The following is a 9,329-nucleotide window of genomic DNA, read 5'->3' as shown; positions in this document are numbered from 1 at the left end:
CTGTTACTGAAATTGGTATTTGTTTGAAGGGTCTTATTTCACATTCATATTAATAATTGTCAAAGGGCCTCTTTTAAAAGCTTATGTAATTTTTTTCTTCAGATTCTATGCATCAAGAGTGAAATTTCCTCTTACTGTAATAAAAACAATTGAAGAAGACTTGACACTTAGCCATTCCTAAAATTATTTTTATGTAATTAGCACTTCTTATCATTCAATATTTTTCCACTTTTTTTCTTATTCCACTGGAGGTTGGTTAAAACAAATGCATATAATAATAGCACAGGACTAGGCACTGAACATATAGGCCCACATAGAATATTTCCTTTTCCTTAATAGAATTCATACTTAGGAACAATAACTTATTCTTGATAGGTACCAGTTATGGGCTTCACAGCTTAACTGTCTACTCCTTCATCTCCTCTGTGCCGCTCTGGGTCTGAAGTGCTCACCTGTTATCACTCTGTGTCTTAGGGCAGACTTTTTGCAGCCAGGTATAATTAATATTTTTTCATACTAAAAATATACATGTCATGGAATTTCAAAAGTCGAGTTATTACCATTAAGATATTTGAAAAAGATCCACAAGATGGCTCAGCAGGTAAAGGTGGCTTGATGACCAGAGTTCAATCCATGAGACCCGTCTGGTGGAAGGAGAGAGCTGACTCCCGCAAGTTAATTATTTGACCTCCATACATCCACCATGGCCTGCATGCACCCACAAACATATGCACACATAGGCTAATTGGGGAGCGGCTTTTTGAGACAGGATCTCCCTGTAGCTCCCACTGGCCTGGAACTCACTATGTAGACTAGGCTGGCCTTGAACTCACAGAGGTCCACTTGCCTCTGCCTCCTGAGTGCTGGGATTTAAGGTGTGTACAACTATGTCCAGCTCATACACTAATTTTTTTAAAGATATTCAAAAGAATAGGGCTGGCAAAATGGCTCGGCAGGTTAAAGGCATTTGCCCCTCAAGCCTGGTGACCTAAGTTCAATCCCCAGAACCCACATAAAAGTGAGAGAACCAACTCCACAAAGTTGTCTTTTGACCTCCGCATGCACATCAGGGCATGCACCTCTTCCCACACACAATAACAAAGTTAAAAGAATATTTCAAAATACCTGCCCATGAAAGAAATTTTTAGTAGATACAGTGATGGGATGTTATCAGGTGCCCACTTCTACAGCAGGGGAGTCCTCCATGAAGGCGGCTACACTGATAAGCTTAGGAGCAAAGAGTTTAAATTGTCACATTTTGTCTGAAGTTGTTTTTGAAGATTGTTAGTGTTCCCCAAGGCTGCTGTAGACAATGGGGAGATATGAATATAGGTCATCTGGTTTTCTTTCATTCCTGGTTTTCTGTTTGAATTATTGCATGCCATTTTTTATAAGCCACTTGAACTATTTCTATGGAAAGAGATGAGGTGTTCAAATAAAATTACCTTTAAAGTTAAAAATCAGCGTTGGAAGTAAGAGTTGATGCTAGAATGAGATTCCTGTGGCAGCACTACTGGGAGAAGTGCCAGTCTGTACTGCCCCTTGAACCCCCCTGCTTAGAGGTAATGGCTCTGAATTAAATAATGGGGTAAGTCTCTGTTCTGCTTTGAGAGGCTCACTGAATGCCTTAGCTGGTAGCAAGTCAAGTACTCCTAGTTTATGTTTGTTACAAATGGCACACTAAACCCAGTGTTGGGGGATTAAGTCATGGTGCCTATTAAAAGGGCAAGAGCCTACTTAGCTTTGGACTGCAGCAAAGAACTCTAAAGGTAGCAGTTTTCAAACAGATGCGTATGGATCACTGGAAGGGCTTACTTATCAAGGCCCAGCTGGGCCACAGATTCCCAGTTGAATAGAACTGATCTGGAGAGAGCTACAAGACTTTGCATTTCTTAACAAGTTTAAAGGTGATGCTTAGGCTTCTGATATGGGGACCACACTTTAAGAATTACTGTCATAAGTTACCACAGTAGAGCTATTTGAATGAGACCGCAGCTCTTAACAGCTCAGTAACTTGACTTTTAATCTACCAAGAAGTAAACTCTCCTCTAGACATGAACACCTTGAATACTGAGCTGTCCAGTCTGATAAAGCCCATCTCAAGTCCCAACAGGGAGCAAACTTGCCAGACTAATGAGCAAGTAATTCTGAAGACATGGACTGTCTGGGTTAGCTCATGCCTCCTTTGAAACAGTTACTGTAACAGACAGATACCATAACAAATACTTGAATTTGCAGTAAGATTAGAAGAGACTATGAAAGAGGAACTTTTAGATGAGGGAAGATAGGTTACAGATGAAGGAAAATGGATTCAATGTGTCAATCTACAGTGGAAGTGATTAATGGATGAATGAGGTTGGGGATAAACTTGACATTACCAGGGCAGTAAAAGGAAAGTCAGTAACAGGTCAGTAATGAAATAAAAGATAAGCTCTGTAAGTACCAGAAAGCATTGCAAATATAGTCCACATTTTCTTGCTGTAAAATGTGGACTGTGTTACCCAAAGCTCTTTGAAGGATGAGTTCTTTGCCGAAGATGGTAGCCAATTACCAGGTTTCTTTGCATCTAAGAAAAAAGAAAAGCATATCAGAAACTAAGTTGCCCAGAGCTAAAGAAAGGTTTCAGTAGTCGGATAATTCAGACTTACCAAACAACTTTTCAAAAGTCGTGGTGGCTAAAATAGGGGGTATAACTTTTTTCATTTTCTAGTAAGTGTATTTCCCTCACATGCTGACTTTAAAATATTATGTAATGTGGAAATCTATGGACTGTGACTCCTGTAAACCCAGGTCATTTACCTACTGTTCTCTGAACTCTGTGGTCTATAAAAACATTCTGCTTTTTGCTAGGCCACTGATGCTTCCAAACTGTATGTTCTATATGTATAATACTGTTCTTGGTGCTAAATATACTTTCCTCTGATATTCAGGATAATTTTTTCTCTACATTTATTTCTGTTCACTTGTTTTCTTGAAGCTATCTGATTGTTACTTTTTTAATTAAAAACTTAATGTTACTAGTGAAGGTTGCTATTGAATATAAAGCAATGCTAGTAAGAAATAACTCAGAAAAAAAAAATGCAACATGACCTGCCCAGTTTACACTGCCTTTGGGATCCAGACATTTAACCCCACTGATGAGTCACTGAACCATGCCCCCAGTCTTCCCCTGATCATGGCTATACCAGAAATGGATGTCTACCTTAGAGGAGATGCCATCAGCTAGTCAGTAACTGAGGTCTACATGGCTTGGCTTTTGGGTTGATTTGGTTTGGTTTGGTTTTGATGTTTTGTTTTGATGTTTGAGACAGGCTCTTCCTGTAGCCCGATGTAGCCTGGAACTTTCTGTGTAGACCAGGCTGGCCTCCATCTCAGAGACAAGTCTGTAGTGGCTGTAGTCACCTCTGCCTTGTCTGGAGCAGAATTCTGCTTTTCCTGACCTGGGGAAACTAACCTCAGTTTGTTCCTGAAGTAACTTGAAACTGACGACTAACAAAACCACAATTAGATACATCTTAGTTGGTTTTTGGTGGTGCTGGGAAATCAAGCCAGGTTAAAAAAAAAAAATCTGATTACTTTGTTTTACTAGGCTGTTTGTTTTGTTTTGTTTTGTTTTGTTTTGTTTTGGTCTTTTTGAGACGGGGTCTCCTGTAGTTGCCTTGAACTCACAGAGATCTAACTGCCTCTGCCTTCCGAGGGATTAAAGGTGTGCACCAACATGCCCGGCTACATTACATGTGCTTTTATCATTGGAGGATTATTTTTTTTCTGGTCTTTTTGAGACAGGATTTCTCTGTAACTAACTCATTTGGGATTCTTAAAGTTATTAGGAACAGGTTCTCTAAATGACTATTTCATATAGTTCACAGATTCTGTCTGTGGGCTAGAAAAGTAAGTCTAGGAAACTAGAACAGAAACAGTATCCAAACCAGACTGAGCTGCAATACAGACTCAGCTGCTGCTCTTGAGACCCGAACCCTGACACCATGACATGAAGTGACACGTGGCACTCACTTCACGTTGCTTACTCCTCACCACAGTCCTGCTCTGGTGGCTGTCAATGACGGACAGCCATTCCAATTTTGAAATTTGGAAAAGTTTTTGTTTTGTTGGTTGATTTTTGTTTTCTCTACTGAGGAGGCTGGATTGAATACTCGAATCTCCTAGGGGCATTTAAAAAGTGCTGAAAAACCAGAGCCCATGGCAGAGATCCACCACAGCATCCCAGCTGCCTGAACAGTCCAAGCACATGGAAAGGTGTAAGCTAACAGTTTGAGCAATCCAATCTCAAACTTGAATAGATGTGCAAATAATTGTCATTAATCTGATAATGAAGCTCAGTCCAAATAACTCAAAACAGAAAAGATTAAATGCTTAATTTTAATAACCTTAAATTTGAGATTATTCCAACCCAAACTGGGAAATAAGGATTAGAAGGGAAGTATTATAAAAGCTTATAAATCCCTGAATATTTTTTTTTGGTCTTTTTGAGACAGGGTCTCCCTGTAGCCCCAGCTGTCCTGGAACTCACTATGTAGACCAGGCTGGCCTTGAACTCACAGAGATCCCCCTGCCTCTGCCTCCCGAGTGCTGGAATTAAATCCCTGAAGATTTTTACACAGATTCGCAGTTGACTGGGGAGGAAGAGACATTTTCTTCTGTGGTGAAGACACCAGTAAGGTGCACATGCTCCTTACGTGTATGAAATTGTCAATTAAAACATTGTTATGCATAATATATATGCTAATAAAACAATGATTTCATCTTTTAAATAATAGATCTGGGGCTGGAGGGATGGCTCAGCAGTTAAGAACACTGGCTGCTCTTGCAGAGGACCTGGTTTTGAATCCCAGCACCTACATGGCAACTAATAACCATCCATAACTCCAGTTCCAGGGATCCAGTGCCATCTTCTGGCCACCTCAGGCATTGCATGGCATGGATACACACACAGGCAAAACGCTCATACACATAAAATTAAAAAAATTTTAAATGTTTTTAAATAATATATCTCTAAAGACAATAGATCAAAGAATTGAGAAATGAGGGAGAATTAGTTACAACAAAGCATAAAATGGTAAAATAACACCAAATAAGTGTATTAAACATATAACCACTATCAGACTGAATAAAATAAAAACCTCTATTAGCAAAAGACACTAAATGATCCAGAATGAATAAAACTAAAACTCAAAAAAAGTAGTGTGGCTGAGGATGGCACTCAATTACATCAGCACCATTGTTTCTGTCTAAACTCCCTTAGAGTGCATGAACCCAAAGATGTAGTAGTTATTGGCCTTAACTGGCTTGTTACGTGTGTGACTCTAAAACAGCTGGGATAAGTGGGTTACGGCGTAGTTAGGCCTCAGACTACCTTGTCCATTTTTCATGTTGATATAAGGACACTGAATATCTAGAATGGAAAAATGTTTTCACATTTGGATTCATTTGCTCCTACATGTAGTCCTCCGTTTTCAGTCACTGCATGGCACCCTTCAGCTTTCATTGTGTACATTCATGTACATGGACTGTGTCATGTAAAGGCAGTTTCATACATGTATATATTGGATGTTGAGCATATTCCCTTGCACCCCTCTCACCTCCCCTTTGGGCCCCTCTTTGTTCTCAGTCTTCTCTGTTCCACTGCAGGTCCCCTTTTACCTTCATGTAATATATACATACGTGATTTTATGCCTCTGCATAAAACCTAGGAACCACAAAAACAATTGTTCATCTGAAACTGGCTTCGTCTGCTAAAGGTTATTTCCAGGTGCATCCATTTTCTTGAAAATGCCATAGCTCGATTCTTCTTTACAGCTGTGTATATAAACGCTTTCTGATCCCACACCATCATGGACACCTACATTTGTTCATAACTTAGCTACTGTGAACAATGCTGCAATAAACATTGACCAAGAGTGGTATATATTTTTAGTTTTTTCAAAAATCTCCATAGTGATTTCTATAGTGGCTGAACTGTGTACATTCCCACCAGTGGTATGTAAGAGTTCCCTTTTTTCTACATCCTTGCCAGCATCTGGTTTGGTTTGGTTTGGTTTGTTTGCTCATTCGGCAGTACTGGAGATTGACCCTAGGGCCTCATGATTGAAAGGCAAACACTCCACCACTCTACCACTGAGCTTCAGCCCAAACCCTTGTTATGTTTTCTTAAACATAAACATCATTCTGATGAGGGTGGAATGGATTCTTAACACAGTTTTACTTTGCATTTCTCTGATTTCTTGTGAAGTTGAATATTTGTTGGTATGTTTATTGCCATTTGTACTTATCTTTTGAGAACTGTCCATTTCATCAGCCATTTACTGATTGGGTTGTTTGATTTTAAGTTCTTTATATATTCTAGACACTAACCCTCTGTCATATATAGTTAGCAAAGATTTTCTCCCATTATGTAAACTGTCTCTTCCTTTTATTAACTGTTTCCTTTGCTATAAAAAGCTTTTAATTAGCGCATGCCTTTAATCCCAGCACTCAGGAGGCAGAGGCAGGCAGATCTCTGTGAGTTCAAGGCCAGCCTGGTCTACATAGTGAGTTCCAGGACAGCTTGGGCTACAGGGAGATCCTGTCTCAAAAAGACCAAAAAAATAAAAAACAAACTTTCAATTTCATGAGGTCCATTTGTCCCAGTTGTTGGCATTATTTCCTGAGTGGCCAGAGTCTTATTTAGACTATGTTCTTACCTATGCCTATATTTTTTTCCCTCAACATCTTAGAACATTTGATCCATTTGAGGTTGATTTTCAAACAGGGTAAAAGATAAAGATCTAGTTCATTTTGCTAAATGTGGAAATTCAGTTTTCCCAGTACCATTTATTGACAAGCTACCTTTTCTCTAATGTAGGTTTTAGGTATCTTTGTCAAAAATAAGAAGGTTGTAGCTTCATTGTTTTATGTGTGGGTCCTCTATTATATTCCTTTGGTCTATGTCTGTTTTGTACCAGTACTACTTTCGTAATGTAGGTAGAACTTGAAGTCATGTATAGTAATATATCCAGTATTATTGTTGCTGTGTCACATTTGCTATCCAGGGTCTTTTGTGCTTTCATATGAATTAAAAGTGTATTGTCTGCATGTATATGAGTGCACCCGTGTCATGCAATGCCACGGAGGTCAGAAGAGGGCTTCGGATTCCCCTGAAACTGGAGTTAAGGACGGTTTGTAGCCGCCATGTGGGTGCTGGGAATCGAACCCAGGTCCTCTGCAAGAGCCATCAGTGCTCTTAACTGCTGAGCCATCTCTCCAGCCCCAAACTTGTATATATTTCTGTGAAGAATGGCATTGGAATTTTGGTGGGGATTATTGCATTGAATCTGTAGATTGCTTGACAGTATAGTCATTTTCACAATATTTATTCTTCCAATCCATGAACAGTGTCTTCAGTTTCTTCAATTTTTAAAAATGTTGTGTGTGCTTGTCTGTGCACATATGTGCTTGTCTGTGCACATATGTGCAGGTGCACATGCCTCTTGTGCATGCATGGAGGCCAGAAGAGGGCATTGGACCCCTTGGATCTAGAGTTACAGGTGTTTGTGGAATGCATAGTTTGTTATGTGGGTTCTGGGATCTGAACTCTAGTCCTCATGATTGTTCAGTGGACTCACCTTTGACCACTGAGTCATCTCTCCAGCCTCTCTTCTGTTTGGAACAGTGTCACTCAGGCTGTTCTCAAACTCACTAAGTAGCTGAAGATGACTTTGAACTTCATTTTCTATGTGTGCATACATTTTTCCTGTGTGCACATGTGTGTGAAGGGCAGCAATCAACATTGAGTATCTTCCTCAATTGCTCTCCACCTTATTTTTTGAGACAGAGTCTCTCACTGAACCTGGAGTTCAATGATAGGCAGGAATGTCTGGCCAGCAAGCTCCAAAGCTCTTCCTGTCTCTGCTTCCCCAGTACAGGGATTACAAGTGTGTGCCACCACACCCAGTTTTTTATGTGGATATTGGGTACTAAATTTGGAACCTCATGCTTGCATGGCAAGCACCTTACCAACAGCCATTTCCCTATCCCCTGACCTTGAACTTCTGATATTCTTGCCTCCACTGACAGAGTAATGAGATTACAGTCTTGCACCAGTACATGTGGTTTATGTGATGCCGGGGGTCAAACCCAGGGCTTCGTGCATGCTAGGCAAGCACTCTTCCAACTGAGCTACCTGCTTTCCCCTCAGCCATTTTAAATTTTATATTGTAGGGGCTAGAGAGATGGCTCAGTGGTTAAGAGCATTGACTGCTCTTGAAGTAGACTGGGATTTGGTTCCCAGCACCTACATGGCAGCTAACAACTATCTGTATTTATCTGGTCTCCCTGATTAAAAAAAAAAAAAGTTTTGTTATTTGTGAATATATGCCTATGATGTGTGTGTGAATGCAGGAACACACGTGCCATGGCACATTATGTGGAGATCAGAGGACAACTTTCAGGAGTCAGCTTTTTCCTTTCACTATGGATTCTGGGGACTAAACTCAGGTTGTCAGGCTTGTGTCCATTTATGTGATGATTAAAAAGCAAGCATTTTTATCCTCTAAGCCATCTCACTGGCTCTACATCTGTTTTGGTTTTGTTTGCTGTTGTTTTTAATGTAGGCACCTGTAAGTATAAATTTCCCTCATAGGACTGTTTCCATTTTATGGTATGTTGTTTTCATTTTCATTAGATTCTAGGAAGGTTGTTTGTTTTGTTTTGTTTTCTTAATTTCTTCAGTGACAAATTCAGCATTCAGGTTAAGAGCACCTGCTGCTCTTCCAGAGGACCCCAGTTCAATTCCTAGCACCTACGCCAGAGGGTAGGCAGCTCACAACAGATACAGGGGAGAAATAGTTCCATTCTAGGGTCCTTAATCTCATTCATTTTATTAGAATTTAAGGAAAGATCCTCAGGACAGGCAAGCTATAAATCTCAGCAGCTGCCTTGAGGAGAATGGAAGGGAGAAGAAAAAGCCACCCTGAAGCCATACCAATTTGGAGCCAGCTAGGAAATCAGACACTGGCTGGCAGCCAAATGGTGAGGAAGGGAGCTTTAGAAAGTAAATCCAAGATGATGGGGCAGCCCAAAGTGTTAGGGAACACATAAGAAAAGGAATAGGAAGAGGAAAATGAGAGGTTACACTTTTTCTGATTCAGAAAGCCCATGCCAATGACTGGCCATGTCAGTCCACAAGAACTGCACCAAGAGGTGGGATTCCCGGAAGGAAATGTTCACGTTCCCACTAACCCACCAGGTATTCCATCCATATTTTTAGCATAATTTAAGGTGAACCTGCCCTCCTGGGGGTGGGTCCATGTCCAGGGGATCTGGCAAAACTG

The sequence above is a fragment of the Nannospalax galili genome, unplaced genomic scaffold (assembly GCF_000622305.1).
Source record: "Nannospalax galili isolate Female #2095 unplaced genomic scaffold, S.galili_v1.0 scaffold856, whole genome shotgun sequence".
NCBI lineage: Eukaryota > Metazoa > Chordata > Mammalia > Rodentia > Spalacidae > Nannospalax > Nannospalax galili.
Note: the sequence above shows the minus strand (reverse complement) of the source record.